This window comes from Lissotriton helveticus, chromosome 11 (assembly GCF_964261635.1).
Source record: "Lissotriton helveticus chromosome 11, aLisHel1.1, whole genome shotgun sequence".
NCBI lineage: Eukaryota > Metazoa > Chordata > Amphibia > Caudata > Salamandridae > Lissotriton > Lissotriton helveticus.
Window position 1 is genome coordinate 741,464,531 of NC_136072.1, and position 27,342 is coordinate 741,491,872.

Genomic DNA, 27,342 nt, shown 5'->3' on the forward strand with positions numbered 1-27,342 from the left:
ATTGGCTGTGATTGGTCAATGACTCCCTTTCCATTTTTTTTTCATTTTCCGAGTGTTCCTAGTCGATATTCATAATAGGTGAGATACTTCCTTGTTCAGATGGGTTGTTGGGACTTGTTGGGAGGGAGCAGGGCCTAGTTTTGTGTGCTTAAGTCGCATGGCTTGATGTCCAATTTTGTGTGTTGTCCTGAGAAAATGGGAAAGTAGGCTGTTGGGTTTAAAGTTGTTTTCTGACAGTGCCCTTTCCTTTTCTGTTGGCAGCGTTGTTTGGAATTGTGCTTTAGGGCTTGGGCTCCTTCTAGAGTTCCTGCCATCGATTCAATCTACACTGCTTTCTTCCCAGGTGATTATGTGGTGTCTGAGCCCTCCTGAGGATTGTGGTGGAGTGGCTTCGGCCATGCCCTGTGCGGTATGGATACCCAGGAGCCTGCTTGTGGATCCAGAGTTTGCATTCCTCATATCCTTTAGCATGCTATTTAGCATTGAAGGAAGAGTGGATAGTTTGTCAACTATGTGGCTACAGCTGCAGCTAAGTTGGGCATCAGATTGAGCACTTTTTATTAGACCGTTTAGGTCATCCAATTTCTCATCAATGCCTACTCTGAAGAGTGCCAAGGTGTTTAGTAATAAAAGCTGAATGTCCATCTTTTCAGACTGATATTGGAGTGCTTTGAAGGCCAATTGTAGAGTGTGTAGGAGAGAGGGCCAGGTGCTGCCAGCTTGTTCTTTGGGGGTCACGCCCCCACCTTGGGCTCATTTTTAGGAAAATCCCTTGACAGTTGGCTGAGGCTTTGGGAGTTCAGTTGGAGCTCCTTGGGTGAAGGCACCCTCTGTTGCTGGTCTTGTGAGTAGGTGGTGAGCATGTCCTCCCATTCCTGTGTGTTCAAGTAGAAGAGGATCACCTTCCCCTCCTCATGCTGGATTGGGTCGGGAGTCTTTTCGAGTAGCCGGCCTGGGTGGAGTGGCAGCCAAGATTGTGCAGGCAGTGATGCTGGGGTTGATACATTTTTATGCAGGCCGCAGTGTCAATGCAGGGATACTAATCATACTGTTTTCACTGATTGCTGGTGGGCTGAGAGTGATGTCTGGTACTTGTTCTGCATGTGATCCACTCTCCGTGCCTCCTTTGGCATTTCTCTCATCTTTTGTCAGGGCAGAGCTGGCCTCTGGACCGAGCTCTGGCAGTGGGATCTGTGAGTTCCTTTTGTGGTTGAGTTCCTCTTGTGAGAGACCCCGTGGGCTAATTGCATTTGGGGGTCACTCCCGACACGCAGGGCCCTTGTCTATAGCTGGTGGTTTAGGCTATTGCTGATGTAAGGTCTGAAGCTGGATTTGTTGGGGCTCGGGCTTGTTTTGAACTTGTTGCCATGCTTGTTGTTGTTGTTCGGGCAGCATAGGGATTCTTGGGTGCCCTGGACGCCAGGTTGGGAACAGATTTGTTTTCACAGTAATAGGCATGTCCCTTAGGCTCACCAGTTCTTTGGTGCAAACCGGGCAAGGGGATCTCCTAGAGCAGAATGCCTCTTCAGCCGTAAGGCAAAGTTTTGGGGTAAGCTAATTTGCCATTGCATTGCTAGGCGCTAGTGTTGTCTTCAGATTCTTAGCGCACTGGCGATTCTCCTCTCATGGCAGTATGAGTGGAGAAGGCAACTGTGGCTGTAAGGGTAGCAGGGGCTTCTGCAGACCTTTGAGGGTGACGTTACTTTAGCAAAGAACAGATTCTGTGTTCTTTAGAAAGCTAAATGTCGTATACATTTTCACTTGATTTGAATGAGTTAAGCCACTTGGGGCTAGATGTAGGTAATCAGATTTTACCGATTCTTAAATACAGAATTTTACCGATTCGGTATTTAAAAATCAGTAATTGAGATGTAGATTAAAAAATCGTTATATTTTACCGAATCGGTAAAAATCGGTATCTGATTTTCGGAAAATACCGATTCGGTATTTACCGATCGGTATTTACCGATCGGTATGTCCAATGCATTCCCATGGGCCAAAAGTCCCATAGGAATGCATTGGAAATACCGATCGGTAAATACCGATCGGTAAATACCGAATCGGTAAATACCGATCGGTATTTTCCGATTCGGACAGCAAACAAAAGTGAAACTTAACACAACAGCCAATCAGGTGCAACCACCCTCCCCCTTCCTGCCAGGAAGTGGCTACACAGGCAGCTGGAACTAATTAGAAGGTTCTGGAAAGGCAATTGGAGCAGAGAGACTGGAAGCAGCAGCAGCAGCAGACAGAGCTTGTGAATTTTGAAAACTTCAACATGGAAAGCAGCAGGGAAACTGAGCAGGCTGAAAGGAAAAGAAAGCTTAAATTCAGTAGTACTGAGCTACAGGTCCTTGTTGAGGAGGTGGTAAAGGTACACCACAGACTTTTCGGAAAGCTGTCCCTCACTGTGCCAGAATCCACAAAAAGGAAAATATGGCTGGACATCTTAGATAAAGTTAATGCAGTGGGAGTGACCACCAGAGTCACTGAAGATTTAAAGAAGAGGTTCTATGACCTAAGGAGCCTCACAAAGAAAAAATTGGCTGACCGCCACAAACAGTCACAGAAAACAGGTGGAGGAAAGAACACTGCACCCCCCCCTCACCGACCTGGAGGAGCTGGTAGCCACAACCCTGGAGGCTGAAAGTGTCCATGGGCTGGGAGAAGTGGACAGCTCGGCAAAATCTGCAAAACAAAAAGGTAAGATGCATGCACAGCAATCCCCCTCCCACCCCCATCCATCCCTCACCCCTTGCAGCTAAGTTACCCCAGTCCCATGGTATCTGTGCAAAACTGTAGCAATGCATCATGGTACACGTAGTCAGTTATTGAAAGACCATGTCACACAGCACTGTAACCAACAAGTTATTCAAATGATTGCAGACAAAATGAAGGGCAGGCAGCATGTACAAAGTGCAATGTTTATATGTTTAATTGTAGTGGCTGTGACACATTTTCACCTAGCTGATATGTGCTCATATGTCCACAGGTCACACATCCAGAAGGCAGTCCGAGGAGGCAGAAGGCACGGCACCCCAGAGGGATGACAGTCAGGAGCCAGGGCCCAGTGCATCCCAGGACACAGGTGTTCCGAGTGGGCAGCCACCCTCCCAAGAAACAGACATTAGTGAAGAAATGCAGGGCTCCCCAATTCCTTCACAGTCACCACTATTGGTCTCATCACCAGAAATGCCTGCATCCCTTGTAGTAGTGACACCTGTTGCACACCCTAGCAGGAGGCATGTCGTTTCCCCACTGCTGGAAATGGAGATAGGTGCTGAGGAAATGGTGGGTGAAGACTCACAGAACTTGTCTCAAGCTGACATCACTGCCACACTGCAGCCCAGCACAGAGCCTGTCCCAAGTACCACTAGAAGGCGCACAGTACAAGGAAGGAGTGTAGGTGCACGTGGGGAGGGGTCCAGTGTCTTCCAAGGCCTGGAGGGATCCATGGTCAGGATTCAGAGGATGCAGGGCAAGGGGATCATGGCCTGTCAAAGACAAATGAGAAACCTGAACATTAACATGCAGGAAATTGGCAAGGGCATAAAAGAGCTGGTGGAAGTGAACAAGAGCATGGCAACAGGCATACAGCAACTGTGCACTAAACTTGACTCTGAAATTACTGCAAGGCGCAGGGACAAGCAGCGCGCAGAGAGAGCAGAGAAATCCATACACCGCCTGGCAACAGCCACATCCCTGCTATGCAGGCGTAGCATCAATAGTCAGGAAGTCCTGACTCATAATAGCAACCAGTTGACAAGGGGCATAGCTGGAATGACTGGTGCGCTGGAGGCCCTACTCAATGCACAAAGTGCACAAAGTTCTGCTCTTGACGTGCCGGAGAGTGAAGCTAGCACCAGTAGGAGCAGCACAGCTAGCCCCCATGGTGTAGAGCCAAGGAGGTGCAGCAGGCGACAGGGTGAGGCTACAGGCCAAACGCCCAGTGAACAGGCTGAGCCACAGACACCTGCCAGTGCAAAGCGTGGACGAAAATGAACAGTTGTAAATATGGCCTACTGCCATTGGACATTTTAATTCATAGTTGATAAAGTTTTATTCGCACATTTGTGCCATTTAAACCTGCCTAGTGATAATGTACAACTACGGTGGGTGGATTCAAGACCTGTCTGAGTGTGTTTGCTCACTGTGAGCATTGCTGTCAAATGCTTAGTGTTGCACTTTTGTTCTTTAACATATCTTTAAAAAATCTAATTAAACAGAAGCTTGTGCTTTCACTATAGCTCAGTGTCTTCACTTACTCAGAAATAGTTGCGTGTTATGTCATCACGTCTGAATCTGCCATCACTTGGTGTTGACACTCCAGCAGGCTGTCTTTCAGGCACAGCAATGTCGTCGTCATGGTCATCATAGTCAGTTAACTCCACCTCAGTCCCCTTCTTAACAGCCAGATTGTGCAACATAGAACAGGCAGCAATGATCTTAGAGCAGGTGATGGGGGTATACTGCCTTGCACCTCCGCTCTTGTGCAAGCATCTAAACCTGCTTTTCCAGATACCAAATGTTCTCTCAACAACATTGCGTGTGCGCTTGTGTGCCCGGTTGTATCTCCTTTGGCTGGATGTTGAGGGGTTGAGGTAAGGGGTGAGTATGAATGAGCGGAGGGCATATGCACTCACTGTCTCCTAAAATGAAAAGGGAATAATTTACTCACATGCATACATGTACTGCTTATTGCAATAAGTGTAATAGGTGTTGCACACTGTCTCTTACCTAGGAGGTAGCCTTCACCAAATTCCCCTGCAGTCAGGCGTGCATAGATGCCACTGTTCTGAAATATATATGAGTCGTGAGTTCTTCCCGGGAATTTTGCTACAAGGTCTGTGATGTAGTTCTTTGCATTGCAAATCACCTGCACGTTGATGGTGTGGCTTGACTTCCTATTGCGATAAATGTATTCTGTGGCAGCAGGGGGACAAATGGGGATGTGCGTGCCATCAATGCATCCGATGATATGGGGAAATCTTGCCATCTGGTAGAAGTCCGATTTGGTTTGAACCAGTTCAGCATGGGTGGATGGGAAAGAAATGTAATGGTCCATCCTATGCAACATGGCGTCAAGGAAATTGTGAAAGAACCTTGAGAGGCTGCTCTGGCTCACCCCTCCCACCGCAGCAACCACACTCTGGTAGCTCCCTGACGCCAGCAGGTGGATGCTGCACAGCACCTGTACATGTGTTGGATTTGCATGTGCCCTTGGGGTGGGGTGCTCCAACAGTGGTTTTAGGTCCCTGATGAGCTCCATGATGGTGTCTGGAGCCAACCTGTACCTTTGCAGTATCTCTTCCTCTGTGATCATGAACAGGGTCACCCTCTGCCTGTAAACCTGCTCCTGTCTCAGCCATTCCCTCTCTCCTTCCTCCTGTAGCCGTAGCCGTCTTGCAATGACATAAAATGCCGCCATTTTGCAAACAGAATTGCATTTTGGGTCCATTTTTATAGGCTGCACCTGGTTACCACCTGATTTGAATCCATGGTAAATACCGACTCTTAAATACCGATTTTGGTCCAAATTCGGTATTTCAGACCCTCCCTACATCTCAAACTTCAATTTTAACTATTTTTAATTACCGAATCGGTATTTTACCGATCGGTAAGTTTACCGATCGGTAGGTTTACCGATCGGTAAGTTTACCGATCGGTATCTTTACCGATCGGTAAGTTTACCGATCGGTATCTTTACCGATCGGTAATTTCTCCTATTCGGTATCTTTACCGATCAGTAATTTTACCGATTCGGTAAATTTACTGATTCGGCCGATTTTCAATCACCTACATACGATCGCTCATTACCGGTCGGTAACGGCCAAAATTCGGTATTTTCGGCCGTTACCGACCGGTAAAAGCCTACCTACATCTGACCTTTGGTAATGCCATGTCTTTTAATTCCAGGTCTGGTGCAATTAGTGCCGATTCAGCGCTGTGCTGAGCACTAGGGCATGAGTTTTGTCTTATTCCTTTTCTCCCCCCTTGCCTGGGGGGAATGGCCACCCTGGTTCCCCCTAACCTCATCTACGTCCAAGCAAAGTGGGTGCCTATACTGGAAGTTGTTGCCTCCAAGGCCCGGACTTAGGGCTTAGATCTTGGAAGGGCTTTGCGGCCCAACAGAGCTGGGAATGTGATTGGGAGGGTGCAGAGGGGGTTGACCAGTTTTTGTGAGTGATGTGCAGTCCTTATTGCCCCTAGAAGATCTGCTCTGTAGGACCGATAAAGCTGTGGGATTGCTGCTGTTGTCTTTCTGGTGCCCTATGTTCCGCCCGACTCCTGCCAAAACATCCTGGCTCAGCTGTCGAGTCCACTGACTGGGTAGCCAAGCTGACCAGGAAGCTGTCCAAGGAGCTGAGGAACTGGGACGTGAACTGGGGTATCATCCTACCGGTCTGTGTAGCTGGGGGCTAAGGACTGTGTTTTTGGAGTTCTGTGGAGGCTAGATCACAAAGCCCTTAGCTTAGCGCTTAGGCTCATCATCAGAGTGGGAGGCCAATACCCACCTGCTGCTCCATGCCCCCCTCACTCACCTGCTACTCCAGCTGCCTCCCCGTTGGAACTCGGCCGGGGCTGGTGTCAGGTGTTTTTGGGCAGACGATTTCCGCTGGGATGGGCTTCTCAGCTTAGAGGAGGGGGGCCTGAGCGGGAGCACTCGAATTTGCTGCAAGCCTCGCACAGCCCTGCTGGACCGCTTCCGCGGGAGACCCGGGCTCGCTCTCTGCAGTGGTGAGTAATCCCCTGCGCTCAGGCCCCTCATCTCAGTGCCGCTTCCCGTCCGACCTCTGTTTCAGCGTTTCAGCTTTTCAGCCTCGGCCCCGGCTCAGCTATGGCTGAGCCGGCTCCTACGGCTCCTACGCTGGGTTTTGAATCTCCGCTTCAGTTTCTGCAGAGCTGAAGTGCAGAGAACACAAACAACGAATTAGGGCATAGCTAGGAGAAGTTGCCAGAGGGAAATATAACTTTCCTCTTTTATAGCGAGTTAAGAGATTAATTACTGGCATACATTGTAGGTTTTCTTTCACATTGTTCCGAGTTCATTAACCTAGTTGTCAGGCGTGACCATAGGATGTATGAATTAAAGGGGGAATGCCCCAGAGGGGAATCCAGATTGGTAGTCGTGCAGTACGAGCAAAAGAGAAAGAGTCTAGGAATCAGCATACTACAGAACCCATTCAGATTGGGGTCTTGTGCGGTCCCTAACCCAGGAGGAAAAAGAACGTAGAAAAAAATTACACCTGGGTTTGTCTTACGGTAAAGCGAGGCATTTTGCAGGAGAATGATCCACCAAAAATAAGGGAATTTGGAAAACTCACACCTTGACATCTGACGAGGTGCAGGAAAACTAGAGAGCACGCAGAAACTGGAACAAGATTACAGCCGACCAGCTCGCGACTTCCCTGAGCATGAACCCTCCCACCAGCACAACGAATCCAAGCCAGGCGGCCACCAACCTCGCAAAATGGATCAGCAACTGCGCAGACGACCTCGCCCCTCTGAAGACCCCGCCTAGCAGACCCACCAGCAAGAAAGCCCCATGGTTCACCGACGAACTCAAGAGCTCCAAGAAGAACTGCGAGCACTCGAGAAAGCCTGGCGCAGAGTCCCAACACCAAACAACATGACGGCCCTCAAGCTCGCCACCCGAAAACACCACCAACTGATCCACACCACCAAGAAAACTGCATTCAAGGAACGACTGGACAACAACGCACACAACAGCAAAGAACTTTTCAACATCGTGAAAGAGCTCTCCAACCCAAACGCCGGAAACAACGACATCACCCCTTCGCAAGACCTCTGCAACTCCCTCGCCTCCTACTTCCACAACAAGATCGCGGACATACACAACAGCTTCAGCACTCAACCGACGCGCGCCACAACTGAACCACCGCCCCCCACCACCACCTTCCGCACCTGGACCCCGACCAGCACCGAAGACACCATCCGCACGATGAACTCCATCCACTCCGGATCTCCGACCGACCCCTGCCCTCACCACGTCTTCAACAAGGCCCACCTGCGGGACATCATCAACACCTTCTTCGACACCGCTACCTTCCCGGAGAGCTGGAAGCATGCCGAACTCAGCGCTCTACTTAAGAAGCCATCAGCCGACCCCACCGACCTCAGAAACTACCGCCCCATCTCGCTGCTCCCGTTCCCTGCAAAAGTCATCAAGAAGACCGTCAACAAGCAGCTGGCCGCCTTCCTCGAGACCAACGGATCCCTCGACCTCTTGCAGTCTGGCTTCCGGGCCAACTACAGCACCGAGACCGCCCTGATCGCAGCCACCGACGACATCCGAGCCCTGCTCGACAATGGAGAAACAGCGGCCCTCATCCTCCTAGACCTCTCCGTGGCCTTCGACACTGTCTGCCACCGTACCCTAGTGCAGCGCCACGGCAACGTCGGAATCCAGGAGAAGGCACTAGAATGGATCGTCTCGTTCCTCGCTGGAAGGACACAGAGAGTCCGCCTCCCCCCATTCAGATCAGAAGCCACCGAAGTCATCTGCGGCGTTCCTCAAGGCTCCTCGCTCAGCCCAACCCTCTTCAACATCTACATGAGCCCCCTCGCAGCCATCGCATGCCAACACAACCTCAACATCATCTCCTACGCCGACGACACCCAGCTGATCCTCTCCCTCACCAACGACCCCGCCACCGCTAGAGCCAACCTACATGAATGGATGACAGACGTAGCCAAGTGGATGATGAACAGCCGCCTGAAACTGTACTCGGACAAGACGGAAGTCCTCATCCTGGGATCTTCACCCTCCGCCTGGGACAACTCCTGGTGGCCCCCCGCCCTGGGCAGCGCACCCATACCTACATACCATGCACGCAACCTGGAATTCATCCTGGACTCCTCCCTCTCCATGACCAGACAAGCCAACCCCGCCTCCTCGTCATGCTTCAACATCCTGCGCATGCTACGTAAGATCTTCCGGTGGATCCCCACCGAGACCAAGAAGACAGTCACCCAGGCCCTCGTCACCAGCCGATTGGACTACGGCAACTCGCTCTACGCCGGAACCACCACCAAACTCCAGAAGAGACTCCAGCGGATTCAGAACGACTCATCCTGGACATCCCCCGTCGCAACCACATCTCCGGACACCTGAGAGATCTGCACTGGCTCCCGGTCAACAAGAGAAACACCTTCCGTCTCCTCACCCACGCACACAAAGCCCTACACAACCAAGGCCCAGGATACCTCAACAGCCGCCTCAACTTCTACGCTCCCACACGCCAGCTTCGATCGACCGGCCACGCCCTCGCCGCCGTCCCCCGCATCCGAAGAGCCACCACAGGAGGAAGGTCCTTCTCCTACCTGGCCGCCAAGACTTGGAACTCCCTCCCGACCCACCTCCGTCTGACCCAGGACCACCTTGCCTTCAGGAAGCAGCTCAAGACCTGGCTGTTCGAGCAGTAGCGGCCCCCCCCTCCCCTAGCGCCTTGAGACCCCCCCGGGTGAGTAGTGCGCTTTATAAATGCTTGATTGATTGATTGATTGATTGGCTGGGTTAGATGTCAATAATGTGTGTATGGTTCTTAAACTGACTCCTTTTTATATACGTTACATGAGGTGCCATGACATTTGACAATACCAGTCCCCTATATCATTTCACCCCGACAGAGGTAAGTTCTATCAATGCTTGTAGATTCTGGGGCTACTGGGAAAAAAAGTAATCTAGCCTTGCCTGTTCTTTTCACATCCCAAGGGTTAGGAAAGATGAAACAGAGCATGTTAGAGCTGTGGATGGCTCTGAGCTCTCTTCTGAGATGATTGTATATCAAAAGATTCCACTATCTTTAGCATGTACGAATTGGCATTCTGAGACTTTGATCTTGATCTCATAGACACACCTACTTTTGGTGCTATTTTACTGATCCCATGGCTTCAACTGCATAACCCTGTCACGAACTGGTCCTTTCAACTTGTCACCTTGGGATTCCCTTATTGTTGAAGTCATTGCTATAATAAAGCACATGGAGCCCCATTTCCATTGAATTGTGCAGCCTCAAAACCAGACCCTTTGCACCAGCTTCCAATAGAGTACTAAGACTTCCAAGACAACTTTGACAACTAGAGGGATACACAACTACCTTACTGTAGGAAATTTGACTTTCGTATAGACTTAATTTTGAGTGCTGCACTACCCTGCAGTCCCAATCACGCTCTCTCTGAGCCAGAGACAGAACATTTAAAGAAATACCAACATGACATGCCAGCTGTAGGGAAAATACCTCACTTGTATCATCGGCGCTCTTGTTCCTTTCGAAGAGTGACAGCAGTTTGCTGATGTGTATAGACTCCTGAGCATATAACAAAGTGACTGCTAAAACAGATATCCATTCTAAGAGGGTGACAAATGGTAGACTGCCTTTTTACACAGTTTTGTCATTAGGGTTGAGTAATGCCCCAACGGCCTTCCAGCACTTCATCAATGATGTTCTGCGAGATTTGCTGGACATTTGCATCCTGCTGTATTCACAAACAGCAGGATGGTCCTGCAATGACAAAGAACATGCCCTTTTTGCCAATCTGGATAAATGCACATTCCATACGCAGTATGTTGAGTTTCTGGAATATATCTTGTCTCCAGATGATGTGACCATGGCCAGAAATATGGTCCAGGCAATCTTAGATGGGCCAGCACCGACCACGGTAAAAGAGGTACAGAGCTTATTGGGTTTTTCAAACTTTTACCAATGATTATACCCCATTATTCTGACATTGTATGCCCCATCACAAACCTCTCATGAAAAAAGGTATCTTTTGAGTGGTCCCAAGGGCCAATGATGCCTATAAAATTACTTGAGGAGAAATTTACAACAGCCCCAGTACACAGACATCTAGACCCCACAGACCCTTGTTAGATCTGGGGTCTTTAGTTGGCAGAGGTTGGTACCAATGTCCAAATAGGGACCCTTGCTTCTAGTCAGGGTGGGGGGGATACAATCTTTAGATAACCCCTGCTCACCCCCTTGGTAACTTGGCACAAGCAGACAGGCTTATCAAAGGCAATGTGTAAAGTATTTGTACCCACACTCACAGTAACACAGTGAAAACACCACAAATGTACTCCACACCAGTTTAGAAAAATAAAGTATGTTTATCTAAACTACACAAGACCAAAACAACAAATATCCAACATATATAGTTCAAGAATATGATTTTAAAAGAGTTCTAGGGTTTGCGTCAAAATAATCCACAGTTTATTCACGTTTAGCCCAAAGTACCTGTAGATGCGACAAAAGTTCCAAATGGAAGCTGCAGCATTGAAAAAAAAGCAAGGCGTCACTCCTGAGACCCTGGGGAGGCGATGCGACAGCCCGCTGCATGCAGCGGACATGTTCGAGGAATCGGGTCTGTATGGGGAGGGATACGATACCTTGTATGGATTCCGGTGTGCAGGTTCGGTAGGAAGCGTCTCGCACAGGCACGATATGATGATCTTCGGGATGGCGATGATCTCAGATGTGGCAGCAATGCACAGCGCAGGGTCGATCTCCTCTCGCGGCCCTTCGATGCGATGGATCTGCGACAATGTTCGCCGAGACGTGAAGCGGTCCGCAAGCAAGCGGTGCAACGGTTTCTCACAGTGACGACAGGTTCTGCGACGATGCTCGCAGTGACAGGAATCTTCCCGCACCAGGGTGATGCGCTCCGCAAGCGATTGATGCATCTGTTCTTGCAGCGGCAACAGGCGCTGCGACGATCTTCGTGGCAACAGGAATCTTCTTGCACTATCGACGATGCGTTCCGCAAGTGAGCGATGCGTGCAAATTGTAGATCTTCTTCTTTTCTTCTTGTCCATCTCCCCAAACGGTTAATCAACAGGGAGGGATGAGGATTTTGTGTGTCCGTTTCTTACCCCAAGGTAATGTATATTTTTAATCAACACAATTGGACACTTGTAACACTGCTCAACCTTTGGTTCAGTGTAGATAAGGAAACCCTCAAAGTCAATGGTTAGATGGAATTGCGGTATATTTGTTTCATCCTCCCAGCTCTCTGGGCCAGAAGGTCTATGGAGCTTTCGTCAGGACTTACAAACACAAGATAGACATAAAGTTTACACATAAAATACTACTCACACTACTTGTGCGGTAATCCCTTTCTCATAATAATTTTATGAGAAGTATGCTCTTCATAATCTAGGAAAGAATGTAAATTTAAAACATCTTAGCTGATTGTTGCAAACATTAAATTTTAAGTTTTCTGCGGGGGTTTGTACAGAATCACAGGTAATAATTTTATTTACACTGGAAGGAAGGAGATAGGGGGGCTATCAATACAACTTTGGTTGGATGCGATTGGGCGCTAGGAAATAATTGCCATATATTCACATTATATATATTCAAGGCGATAAGTCTCTACAATCATTTCAGTGTGGTAGGCGCAATCTGAGTAATCTCAGGTCGCACTCTACCGGCGCTGTATGATGTGCGTTATGTATTATAAGCAAGTGGATCCAAAGAATAACTGGTGTTTGTGTATCTGCTACTATGCAGATGGTGAGGCTCACATTAACGTGTGTAGCGGTGAAACGTTTACGCTCAAGAGTGTTTTTGCGACCTGCCCAACTAGACTATGTTAGAATTGGGGGAGGCAGGAATTGAACAAACATTTTTACTTTAAACATTGTTAATGCTTCTGAAGTAATTCAAAAGACTATAGCCGCGCTGTAGTTGAAAAATGCGACATAGCGTCTGGGCATTTGCGTATTACTCGAAACAGAAAACATTAGCGATTGTTAATGCGCATTAAGCTCTTACCTGCTGTGTAAGAGTACACTGCTTCCAACGGGGGACCACTTCTTAAAAGTGCAGAGCTGGGGTAGAGCAGAAACGTCTATAAGTATGGAAAAACGGCAATTATACGTCTTACCCGTAACAAGGTTCGGAGTTTTCATGCCGCCATTACCCGCATGGAGGCTACGTTCTAGCCTTGTGCTGACTCTGCTCCCGGTGTGCGGAAGTCGCGTTGTTGTTTCATTTTTAAAGGGGTTGGGTCCCTCTAGTTTAAAGGCGCAGTAAGATGTCGAATTACCTGTGACACAGGTAATTCGAATTACCTGTGACACAGGTAATTCGACATCTTACTGCGCCTTTAAACTAGAGGGACCCAACCCCTTTAAAAATGAAACAACAACGCGACTTCCGCACACCGGGGGCAGAGTCAGCACAAGGCTAGAACGTAGCCTCCACGCGGGTAATGGCGGCATGAAAACTCCGAACCTTGTTACGGGTAAGACGTATAATTGCCGTTTTTCCATACTTATAGACGTTTCTGCTCTACCCCAGCTCTGCACTTTTAAGAAGTGGTCCCCCGTTGGAAGCAGTGTACTCTTACACAGCAGGTAAGAGCTTAATGCGCATTTACAATCGCTAATGTTTTCTGTTTCGAGTAATACGCAAATGCCCAGACGCTATGTCGCATTTTTCAACTACAGCGCGGCTATAGTCTTTTGAATTACTTCAGAAGCATTAACAATGTTTAAAGTAAAAATGTTTGTTCAATTCCTGCCTCCCCCAATTCTAACATAGTCTAGTTGGGCAGGTCGCAAAAACACTCTTGAGCGTAAACGTTTCACCGCTACACACGTTAATGTGAGCCTCACCATCTGCATAGTAGCAGATACACAAACACCAGTTATTCTTTGGATCCACTTGCTTATAATACATAACGCACATCATACAGCGCCGGTAGAGTGCGACCTGAGATTACTCAGATTGCGCCTACCACACTGAAATGATTGTAGAGACTTATCGCCTTGAATATATATAATGTGAATATATGGCAATTATTTCCTAGCGCCCAATCGCATCCAACCAAAGTTGTATTGATAGCCCCCCTATCTCCTTCCTTCCAGTGTAAATAAAATTATTACCTGTGATTCTGTACAAACCCCCACAGAAAACTTAAAATGTAATGTTTGCAACAATCAGCTAAGATGTTTTAAATTTACATTCTTTCCTAGATTATGAAGAGCATACTTCTCATAAAATTATTATGAGAAAGGGATTACCGCACAAGTAGTGTGAGTAGTATTTTATGTGTAAACTTTATGTCTATCTTGTGTTTGTAAGTCCTGACGAAAGCTCCATAGACCTTCTGGCCCAGAGAGCTGAAACATGTCGACAACTTTTTCTTTGCAATACTACCTGGCCCAGTAACTTGGCCTAAATCTAGTATATATAAACCTTTTTAACCAATGGAAACTTGCCCTGAAATAAAATTATCTGGCATTTTTCTCATTTTTTAAGTAATTGTTTATATATTTTTTCTTCACCTTCTTCTGTGGGGAAATCCTTTTTGACTCTGGACACTGCACTCGAGACTGGAGGTGCCTCTGGATGAGGCAAGCAGTACACACAAATAGGAATAACCCTATGATAACTGCGTGAACATCTCCCCAAACAGCAGGTAACAACTTCCAGAGGCCCCACACATGGATCAAGCACTCTAGGAAGGGCAGAACTCACTCAGCAGAGTTCAGGGGGGAAGCTGGGGGTGAAGTCCTTTTGTTCCTGGGACTTCTTAACAGGAGGCCAGCTCTTCTCAGGCCCTTGGAGATCTCTTCAAGCAAGGGGAAAGCAAAGTCCTACCCCTCTCCTTGGCAGACAAGCAACTGCAGGTCAGCCCACAACCACACAGCAGGACAGTCCTTCCTCTTCAGTCTTCCAGCTTTCTCCTTGGCAGAGGTTCCTTCTTGATTCCAGGATGATCTAATTTTCTGTAGTCTGGGTAGCCCTTTTTATACCAGTTTTTCCTTTGTTCTCTGGAAGCAGAGAGGCCTGGCTTAGCCAGAACCAGTCCTGGTCCGTCCTGTAGCACTTTGTTTTCCTGACTTCTTCTTTCCTTTCAGAGAGAGGGGCAGGGTTGTCAGCTGCCCAGAAGGAGGTGGAGCCAGCATTGTGGAAGGCATGCACAGCCCCATTCAGGCCCAGGTGCTATCCCTTCCCACCACTCAAGATGCAGATGCAGCTATTCAGCCTAGGGCTGACACATCCAGCCTCCTGAGTGCTCCCCAGTCCCTGTCACACACAAACCAGACAGCTAATTCACAAACAGGCCAAGGCACACAGAAAGGTCAGACAAGAGAACAGCTACTTTCTAAAAGTGCTGTTCTCAAACACAGGATTTAAAAACCATCCTTCCTAAAAGATGTAATATTAAATTCTGAGTTGAGGGATACCAGACTTCAATTGTCTAGCTTGCTCCTATGGGTAGGTATGCAGGTAAACATTATACACAGCATTCCCCATTATACCCTATGGGCAAGATAGCCTTTAAATAGTGAAAAACGAAAATGGCTGTAATCCACTACCAGAGCATGCCACACACACTAGCACATGCTCTACCTTTCACATACACTACACCCTGCCCAGGGGGGGTACCTAAGGCCTTCCATAGGGGTGTCCAATGTGAACAGAAAGGGTAGGATTAGGCCTGGTCAGGGTGGACACTGGTTAGGTCAGCATGGCAGTTAGCAACTGCATGCAGGCACTGTGGTGGCAGGCCTGAGACACCATTTTAGGGCTACTCCTACGGCTGGCACAATCAGTGCTGCAGGCCCACTAGTAGCATTTGAATCACCAGCCCTGGCACACTCAGTGCACTTTACTAGGGACCTACTGGTAAAACAAATATGCCAATCATGGATAACCAATCACAATAACAATTTTTACAGAGAGCATATGCACTTTAGCACTGATCAGCAGTGGTAAAGTGCCCAGAGTCCTAATGCCAACAACCCCAGGTCAGGAAAAATAAAGGAGGCAGAAGCAAAATGTTTGGGGATAACCCTACAAAAAGGGCCATTTCCAACAGCCTTACTTTGTAGAGTCAGATGCCTCCCAGTTGGCTGTGGGAGGTATTCTATCACAACGCAACAACACAACAGGATACAATCATCCAGTTGACTTTTTTTCCAAAACGTTATTGCCAGTGGAACAGAATTATACAATTGGCGAATATGAGCTATTGGCAATGAAACTAGGCTTTTAAGATTGGCAATACTACCTATTAGGGGCACGACATATCATCACCATATTCAACGATCATAAGAATCTCCAATTCCTCAGGTCTCTGAAAGCCTTGACCCCCTAGATAAGTAGGTGCTTGTTACTTTTTAGCGAATTTAATTGCAAAATCACCAGCCAGGCACAGAACAGATTAATACTGATCTACTATCTCCACGGCCTTACACAAATCAGAACGCTCAGAGACAGACACCAAAGTACATTGTAGACACTGAACACATCATAGGCCTCTGGGATCAGAAATCTTTCTTGGATTAAGGCCGAAGGAGTATGAGTCAAGGAGAAATTAACAGTGGGGTGGTCAAAAAATGTAATCATGTACACAATGAGTTTAATTATCATGGTACCGCCTTATATGTTGCCATGAAAGAATTAAGACAGGAGGCTCTAACCTGGTGTCATGAAACTCCTTTAGCAGGTCATCCAGTAATCCAAAACACTTTAGCAAACTGTCAGCCATAGTTTTGGTGGCCCACATTGTCCAAAGGGGAAACATCCTTTACAACGCAACTTTTACCACGCCGTGCCTTTACGACGCAACTATTACAACGCATGTCATTACAACGCATTGCGCTGGGGGGCGCTCTAGGATAGGGAATAGATTTAATTTACTATCCACTACCTTCCCTACTATCCACGGGGACTGGAGTAGGAATAGGAAATTAAACTATTCACTATCCAGCACCCCTAAGCGCTATGGGTTGTAACACTATGCGTTGTAAAAACTGCGTTGTAAAGGCATGCGTGGTAAAAGCATGCGTTGTAATGTCATACATCCTACATTCAGACCTTGCCAAATATGTTCTCAAAACAAGGCATCCCATTCCACACCGTCAGGATATGTACAAAAGTTGCCAATGCCCACACATCCTTGGCATACTGTAAACATGGACTTTATGACTGACATCCTCAACTCCATTTGGTATACAACCATTTGGGTAGTAGTAGATATTTTTTTCAAGATGGCACACTTCATTGCTCTAAAAGAAATAGCCACCACTTAAAACTCCACTGTTCTGTTTACACAATAAATCATGCGATTGCATAGATTCTGTCGGTTATCCTTTGCGATAGGGGCCCGCAATTAATTTCTTGATTCTAGCGCAGCTTTTGTGCATCATTGGAGATTGATGCCCAACTCTCATCTGCCTATCATCCACGGACTGATGAGCAGATGGAATGGGTAAACCAGGTTTTAGAACAGTCACGGCAGTGATTATTGACCACTACTCCTAAGGCTTGAAAATCCTTGTTACTTCTGGCTGAATTTGCCCACAATAAGTCACTGCATTCAGCCACTAGGGTTTCCCCTTTCTATTGTTTAACGGCCAAAAGGTTGAAGATCAAGTTTGGCTTTCCACTAAACACCTAAGATTACAAGGGCTACTTAAGTTGCAACCCATACATGTGGGTCGCTTATGTATTGAACGAATCATTAATCCAGTAGTTGTAAAATTAGAAATGCCAGAAGATTTACCCATTCATTAAATGTTTTATGTGTACCCATTGAATCCCTATTGAGCCCAGACCCGTCCTGCTCCCCCTCCCTCACCCCTAACACTGTATGGTCATTTGAAATTCGAAGTACAAAGAGTCCTTGATTCTAAGCATGAGAAAATATGCTTGCTTTACTTGATAGCTTGAAACGGACATGGTCCTGAAGAGCAGTCTTGGGAACCAGCCAGTAATGTTCACCCCCCTCAACTGGTTTGTTCCTTCCATGCTCAGCACCCAGAGAAATCATGGCCTGTAGGTCATTCCCTGCAGGGGAAATTGTCATGACTCCCTCAAGCACCCTCTGTATAGTAGACCTAGCATGCAGGCCTTATGTTGCTTTACACCTGTGGCACTTTTATGATACACTATTATATCAAAACTGATATACCTCATGACTACTGTTCCCCTAGCTCCCTCATGACTGATACTCCCCCAGCCTCCATCATGGCAGGTGTTGCCTCAACTTCCTCTCGACTGATTCACTCCCACAATCCCACATAACCGATGGTTCCCCAGTACCCATAATACCATTGGGCTTCCATCCCTGTAAGCACTCCCCACATCATGTGAGCCAATGGATTAACTGCTCTTGCTGTTCCTTCGGCCTTTGAGTGGTTTCCCATTGAATCCCTGCAAGTCTGCCCCAGAATTCCATGTGCCAATGGCAAGCCTTGCTCTCACTGTTACTGGGGTTTTGGTGTTGTTTCCACTATGCATGTTTGAGTGAAAACAATACATTTGTTTCCTGTTATTTGGTTCTGATCAACAAGCTGCACCTGCCCATTCTGTAAGACCATAAGGAGTGGACTAACACGTATTTGTTCCCATGGTTCGAGAAGCGTACAGACAGCCATGTGTCCCACCATGACACATGTGAATTAGCTACTTCCATTGAGCTTTCAAGAGTGTATATAAATCCCACCCAAATACGAATCGTGGAATGGCCTCACTCTCTGCAGAACATGCTTCTCCCTTTCCACTCACCTGAAGAATCCTGCTGGAACCAAGAAGTGCTACGGTCTCCTCACAAGTCCTTATGAACCAGTGGTTCCAGTGGCACCAGCTCGCACAAAATCTTCCTCCTCGCTCCATCATGCACAGCTACTCTGGACTACCTGCATCTCCCTAATCCGAGGCTTTGAGATCTTCTTCAAACTTCAGACAAGATGAAAAACTAGCCTAAGTTCTTGATATCAGGTAGGTACCCATTAAACCTCCTACACTAGTAAACAGGACTGAGTATCCATGTCTTCAAAGACTTTTCCTCCATGTCCTTTCTGTGAAATACTCCAGCACTTCTTGTATTTTTATTCTCTGGACCCTTCCTACAACCTTGGCGCTATAAACTTATGGAGCAAGGATTAAAGACATGAGCTCCCTGTTTCCCTGATGAATAGTAGTGCCTAGAGAAAGTCTGTGATCACTGCGTAAGTGAGTAAGTAAGTATCATATTTGTAAAGTGCATGAATGCCGAAACATCTGGGCGCTGAGGGTGGCATGTAGAGTGTTGTCCAGGCAAGTAGAGAAATTGTTTGGGGAGAAGAGTCAGGTCTTGATCATTTTCCTGAACTGATGCTTGTTAGGCGTTAGCCTAATGGTGCTCGGCATCCTGTTCCAGAGCTTGCCTGCCTGGTAGGAGAAGCTTTTTCCTCCCCACCTGGCTTTTTGGATTTTAGGAACCTGAACTAGTCCTGTGTTGGCTGATCTGAGACTCCGTCGCGGGGATTACCAGAGGAATATTTTCTGCATGTCCAAGGCTCCCTCACTATATAGCGCCTTATGTGACAGGCACAGGGCTTTGAATTCAGCAGGTTGTTGGATCGCAAGCCAATGTAGCTGCCTAATGCTACTGGAGATGGAGTGGCATTTTGGGATGCCAAGTAGTAGTCGTGCTGCTGCCTTCTGCATTGACTGTAGTTTACCTGTCTGGTGCTTGTCAATGCCCAAAAACAATGAGTTACCGTAATCTATTTTTGATAGGATTAGATAATTTTTCTGAGGCCTTGAGGGATAAAGGGCAGGATCTTACGTAAGATCTTCAATACGAAGAAGCAAGAGGAAGTCAGCAGATTACTCTGCCCTGTAAAGTTTAGCTGATTGTCGAACATCACTCCCAGGTTTCTCGCCTTAACAGATGGAAGGGGAAAAATTCCTGCCTCTATTGGCCACCATGCTTGGTTCCATATAAGTGGGCCCTTCCCAAACTCCATGACCTCTGTTTTATCGGTATTAGGTTTGAGGAAGTTCAGATTTATCCATCCCATAATGCCCTTCAGACAATTGTGGAACCTGACATCTGTGATTTCGACACTCAATGAGATAGATATGTCAATCTGAGTGTCCTCTGCATATGAGATTAACGTGAAGCCATGCTCTCTTATTAGCTTGGCTAAAGGGATAACATAGATGTTAAACAGGGTTGGTGACAGTGCTGAGCCTTGTGGCACCCCACATGGGATGCAAAACCTATCTGTGATTAAATTGTCCCAGCACACCCTCTGCTCCGTAGATATCAGAAAGGAGGAGAGAAGGGTTAGAGCCTTCTCCTTAATCCCTATTGCCTTCAGCCGCTGTGTTGGCACTGCATGATTAACGGTGTCAAATGCTGCTGATAGCTCCAGAAGGACAAGGATGGCTCTTCCTCCTCCATCCAGCTGTTTTTTAATCTCCTCTGTTGCCATTATCAGGGCAGATTCTGTAGAGTGCCATGGTTTGAAGCCATGTTGGGTGGCGTCTAGGAGGTCATTAGAATCTAGATTGTGAGTTAGTCCAGAATTGACAGATTTTTCTAGATTTTAGCCGCTATAGTAGACATGATATTGGACAGTGGTTTTTTACCTCTGTGGGGTCTAAGGAGGGTTTCTTCAAAATGGGCTTTATACATGCTTTTTTCCAAGACACGGAAAAAGTCCCTGAGGTGATCATCTCATTTAGAATAAGGGTTAGATAGGTACTGATCTTTCCGGAAACCAGATGTAGTATGGCAGGGGGACATGAGTCATTGGTTGAACCTGACTTAATCATTAACAGCAGGTTGTTAACTTTCCCTGCTGTTGGTGTTGAGAAGCTGGACAAGTTACAATCGGCTGGGTTTTCATAGTTCGGTGTCTCATTGTTTTGAGCTGAGTTGTGCTGTGTGCTGTGTTCTGATTGGCTATATGTCCTTAACTTATCTGGCTTCTGACTTTAGGGTGTTTTTGGAGCACGCGTACCCCCCCACTCCCCAGCCATGTGCGCTTTATTGAGACCAGTCTCACTTGACTATTGCAATACCCCTGAATCTATCTGTGGGTTTGATCTAAGGTTTCCTGTCCTTGTGTTTGTCTTCCGGCACTGTACCACCCCCAAATGTGACTTGTCAATCAATAACCCTGGGCCTCAGTGCTGGCCTGACTACATATTTGCGAGTCGTGGTTAATGTGGATTTCACAATGGGAGAATTCATTATTAAAGACACAATCTTGTTCACATAAATGAATCAGATGGATGGCCTATCAATTGAGTGTACCAAAAACGTCTCCTACCTGGGGGTGTTACTCGATGGTTCAGGTTCATGGGTGGCAGCCATAAAATCTAGGACTTTGTTATTTAAACGATCCATAGCAGTCCTAATGAATTTTGCAAAACAATTAGGCAAAAGACCACCCGAAATACTGCTAAAAATATACATGGCTAGATGTAGGAGTGTAGCCCTATATGGGGCTGGAATTTGGGGGATCCAGAATGCATCCTCCATTCAAATAGCCGAAAATGGGTTTTTAAGATATTTGTTATCGCTTCCCCAGGGTGCTTCTGTATTTAACTGTCATGCGGAATTAGGGATGGAATATATTTCCGACCTAATAAAATTACAGCCAATTCTACTCTGGCATAGGGTATGGACTGTGGAAGCCCTGGGTCTTAACAGGGACATTATAAAGGACACAATGGCCTTGGACAAAGCTAAAAGCATTCCGTGGTTAGCATATGTCAGGAATACACTCATTGACCTGCAAAGACCCGAATTGTATAGTAACCCTGAATCAAATAGTGGAATTTCAAGGAGGGGCCTAAAAAGAATATGCATGACCCACTTTGATATGTTGAGAGTAACAGGTGAACTTACGAAAAGCACAGTAATTCAACATCAAATGGCACTGATCAGCCAGACGATTCAACCCTATTTATCAATCTGTGCTCTGGGTTTTGACCGTTTTATATTGACTAGGTTCAGATTTCAATTATTTTTCCGTTTAGTAACTTTTCCAAAAAGAAATGACTGGTCAAGAACTCTGTTACCATGCCCATGTGACAACCAGTCTATACAATCCACTTTCCATTTGATTTTATTCTGTAAATATTATGATAACGAATGTAGAAGGTGGATTAAACAATATCTGAGACAGGGTTACTGGCGACAATGTAGACCAGCGTATTTCAGTTTATTATAACTAGGAAATGATAAATGTATCATGGTCATGACGTTTTTTTTTAAAAGCATCCTGAGGAAGTGGAAATTAATGTTAACTCATTAATTAATTAATTCTGAATTTGTAATACTTTATTCTGACAAATGTACCAATTTAATGTCTTCTTAATGGTTTTTTAAGGGTTGATGGGTATTTAATATTATGAAATGATAATGTGTATATATATATGTAGCTTTTATGATTTTATATTTTGCAAAAATCGAATATAGCTTTACTGAGACTGAAACTGAAACATAAATTAATATTTCATTTTTCATATCAGCATCAACCTTTTCCATAATAACAATTATGACAAAAAGAGCTGCCACTGTAGATACCCTCAAGCAAAAAGAATGTATGAGCTATAGTAACAAATGTGAAGTCTGTAGCCCCTAGTTCAGTTAAATGCTCAGAAAAGCATCAGTATGAGGTCCTTAGGTGTATTTGATCATCCAAACTACAGGCAGGGAAATTAGCTAGGACATTTTGTGCTTGTGTTAGATCAGGTAGAGTAGGTATGAGGGTGGGTTAGGTCAAGCGAAGGAGGTGGCCACTTCAGGAGTGGTACCATATAGGTTTAGTAGATTAGGTTAATATAGCTGCAACCAAGTGCAATTTATCAATATTAGAGACAGGTTGGTGTTAGTATGTCATCAGTGGGAGTTAGGTCCATTCAAGGAAACAAAGACAGAGTGGTTCTCATTCATTGAGAACAAACAAGGGTCAGGTAAACAATCTGCCTTCGCTGATAGTTAGGTCCGAGAAGACAGCCAATTGGTGGAATAGTGAATCTTATATCTCTTTCAAAGGCTGGATCAAGGAGGACATATATTCCCATTTCTAATTAGGTTACTAGTTCCTCTTCCATGAAAGGTTGGATTCATAGCCCTATTTCTCCGTTTGTGGGGTACAGAATGGCGTCTCTGACACAAAGGGAGAATGAGTATAGTTAAGCTTAAGATGATGACTGACAATAATGGGCAATTTAGCCAGGCTATGTCCATTGAGTCAGCTAAACTCTAGTTGACCATGCCCCTTCACATATCATATCCTAGTAGGTCCTCTACATTAAGGAAATAAAAGGTAATATTCACCTCTCTTAACAAACAAAATCTAGGGTGACAGAGGATCTGCATTTCCTGTGGCAAAGCAGCACACCTATGCAAGTCCCTGACATCTGAACTCCAAAAAAGAAAACAGTGAGGATAAGATGGCTGAAGGAGACAGAAACACATTCTCCACCTACCTGCAAGCTGGGTGACGGCTTTCAAATTCCACTATGGAGGGTGATGACCTTCTGTACTCCTGAGGCTCTGTCAAGCTCCCTCACTCTACCAACTCCAGAGAGAAATCGGTTATGTTGGGCCACCAGCAGATCTGCCGCAAGAGACATGAGCTCAATACAAGGAACCTCCACTTCCGATGCTGCTGGGAACAGGAGTGCAACGACTTTAGAAACTGACAGTGGGTTCCAACCAGGTCCAATATTCCAGCCACACATGGTCAGCTGATCTCACAACACATTGCCGGCACCAACCAGCAGGGTTTATATTGTGTGACAATACTTTCACAGCAGGGTCAATATGGCTGGGGACGGCTTCTGCAATGCAGTCTCCCACATGACGAGTTTCTCAGCACAGGTAAGGAGCAAGATGAAGGCTTAGATGGTCTGTCAAGCCAGGAATATGCAAGGATTCCAATTATGAGCTAGCAGAGCCTCGTGTAGAAGACTCCAATCATAAGAATGAACTTATTGTTTCAAAGTGGATACGATATGTTAGTTTGAAGATGAGGTGCGGTTTAAGAAAGATGTACATTTAGCTGTTCTTATTTTTGAGTCCGTTATCCACTGTCAGAGAAAACTAGAAATACTTCATTTTCGCTGAAGTCAAGTTCTTCATAGTTGGCATGATGACGATCTGGTAATGGAAATGTTATCTTGCATTCAGATCTTTCTATTTAACTGTTAAAAAAAGGAGTGAGATAAATTAAACAAAGCTTCAATTACATGCAAAATGTCCTCGTGCAATGTCTCACTCCTGGGGACAATAACGACAGTCAGAGTCCTCTGTGTGCTGGGGTTGGAGGATGTCATAGTGTAGGATAAATGCTGATCAATAGAATCAATACAACAATATCGATCTTTAAGCTTGTTGGAACAATCAACGAAACCATCCATAATCTGATAGGAACTTCTTTTATGTGTGGCATGGACATATCATACAGGGTTAATTGCTTATGATGTGATAATTGACATTTCAAGTCTACAGCTACAGAACATTTACATACGATCTTCAGCATCCAGAGCAATAGCTTGCTTATGGAGATCCTGTCCCCTCCGTGGAGAACACACTTTAATGATAATCCGTATCATCTTCACATTCAACATTTTTAAAATAAAACATTATTGTCAGTTTATTAATTTTCTGACACTTTGTCAAGGGACATTAATGAATATTTGCCCTCCACACGTTCGAGATTGAATTACATCTTCTTCAGGAGTTATTTAAACTTGCAACAATGTTTTAATATTATCAGTAACAGATTTCCATGTCAACTATTTTACTGTTCGCGAAAGCCATTTTCCAACAGTTCAAAATACCTGTTTACTTCCTTCCATGTATTTTAGCCCTGATAGATTTGTCCACATGTATCAGCCATTAGCCAGAATATTTTTTATTCAGTTATTTTCTAGATTTATAGTCACATCATGGTTGATATCCCTTCAGTCAACCTCACATTCATAGTAATATTCGATGTAATGTTTTTGTTATAAGACAATATAGAAAACAATAAGGCTTTTTCCTTATAAAGTCACCAGCGATCACTCCATAACAACATTCTTGTGAATCGCCTCAGAGGTGAAGAAGCTGCTGCAAACAGTTGAAATTTGAATTTCTGCATGCCCTTGAAAATATTTTGCTAGTATGATTTTAGATCTTTCATCCTTATTGTAGCTTTCTGGTTTGGTGTATATGTTGTAATTGTTTGTAAATAACAATTCACGTTGTAGATGTAGCATCCACCTGATATATAGTTTCTTTCCTGCCTTTATATTAAGAATGAAGTGTTCTTTCATTGGAATTCCAGATTACGAGCAGTTTAAATAAGCTAAGTAATGGGGGGTGTGGCTTGAACGCCGGCCAAGATGGCGGCATAGCTCCGGAGCTCCGGACACAGCCTCGGCGCATCTTCTTACCTCGCAGCACTGAAGGGGTCTTGCAGTCATCCACAGATGGATATGTCGACCGGAGCGTGAGGTGCGCTGCCCACTATCTCCGTTTCCCGGTTTGTGCACTTATTTCGCGCGCTGTCACAGAGGTGCCGCTCCGGCGATTGAGGCCGCCATTTTGTGCGCCGGCCGCGTTTTCCTCACGGCGGCCGGCGAAGCAGTTGCCGATATGCCGCATATGCTGCCAACATCCTGAATACATCCTGAATACAGCCCTAATTGAGAGGTGAGCCCTCTTTCCAGCCTGGTGTGGCTTATGGACATTTCCTTTTCTTTGCGCATGGAAGCCCTTGCATTTGTACTCCCGGCCGCCATTTTGTGGACTTCCTCCTATCTATACAAGGCCTTGTTGATAAATGCAGCTTGCTATTTTCACCATCCTTTCTGAATTTTCATAATTGCTCATTGCCTAAGCTGCGTTTCTTCCATATTGCGCGGGGGAATTCATGTGTCCTCTTCTTTCGTGCTATGGCTCACTCAGCTTGTTTTTCCGGCTCTGCAATTGCCCTCTTATGATTACCTTATGATTACCTCATGACTTTGCGATTCTCCCATTTTACCTCAGGCTTTCATAGAGCGACCCTACTCATTATCTTTTCTACTATTTAATGCCTGCAAATTGCTCGCTCTATAAGGTACCTACACTACTGCCTCGCTCCACTTGACTCATTGCTCCCTCTCAACTACTTCTCTGGAGTTCATGGGGAAACTTCGCAATTTGAAACTCAACTCCGCATCTAAAGTGCCGGTTGGATCAGACTCTGACTCGCCTTTCCCAGACATGGAAGAGGGTCGGCCATCAAAGTCCGACTCCGCTCATGAAGCCATCCCTAAGGCTTCTACTGGAAACAAAACGACATCCTCTTTGGTTTCTTCCAAGCGTTTGAAAAAGGACCCTCCTTCGCCTGGGAGTACTTCTTCTCCCTCCTCTATAGATCTCATCTTGGAAGAGTTGCGAGCATTCAAGCCATTTATGGAGGCCACCACTAAAAACATGCAGGCTATGCAGGAGAAATGGTCGTCTCTAGACACGCGTGTTCACACCTTGGAACAGTCCACAGAATCCTTGCAGTCTTCTTATTCACGTATCCCGTCCATCGAAGCGGAAATACTACTACTTAAACGACAGACGGAGGAGTTGGAAAACAGAAATCGTAGGAATAATTTACGCTTGTACGGCCTTCCGGAACTTTCAGAAGGGTCAAATCCTACCACTTTCTTTCAGTCCTTCCTTGCCAAGATCTTAGACGCTCCAGCCTTGTCTTCCATTAACATTCAACGAGCTCATCGCCTTGGTCCTAAGGTTGCTACCAAGCCTAGGGGTGTCATCATGCTGTTTCTCCAATACACTGACCTTCTACAGGTCCTTTCCGCCGCCAAGCTCAAGAAGCAGATTATTTGGGAGGGCCACCGTCTCTACATATCACAAGATGTCTCCAAGACCACCGCGGAGCGCAGGAAGAAGTTTTTAGACATGAGACCGCAGCTCAGAGCCCTTAATGCCAGATATGGTCTTCTGCATCCTTGCCTCTTCAAGGTTACGTATAATGACAAAACAACCACCTACGAGGATCCTGAGGCCCTGCAAGCTTTTCTTCACCGACATAGCCGTGATGTCATGGATCTGTCCAAGCCCGGTTGACTGGATTTGTTTGCTATGGTTTGATTTCTATATAATATGCTTCTGGTTTCCTCCTCGTTCGTTCTGATGTGGTTTTGATGTATTTACTATTGTCATTATGTTTGCCTACCCTTTTCGTGCTCCTACTGTTTCAACCCATCTCTCATCTTGTTTATTTCACTTCCATGCATCTATCCTAATGTTTCTTTCTCTTCAGCAGGTATTCCCCTTCTCCCCGCCATCCTGTTTTACCTCATTTTTCCTCGTGCTGCCCTTTTGATGTCATAGCAATTGAGGTTTGGTGTTTGCTCTGGCTGTTTTCGCCGTTGTCTCCTGCCACCACCATCCCCTATCTTGTTTTGGTTTTTTCCTTTTCGTAAGTATATTTCTCAGTCGTTCTTTTGGACGTGTACTGTCTTCTTGTTCGCTATTGTTCCTGTCCTCTTTCCTTCTTCTCTTATCATGGACTCTTCTCAA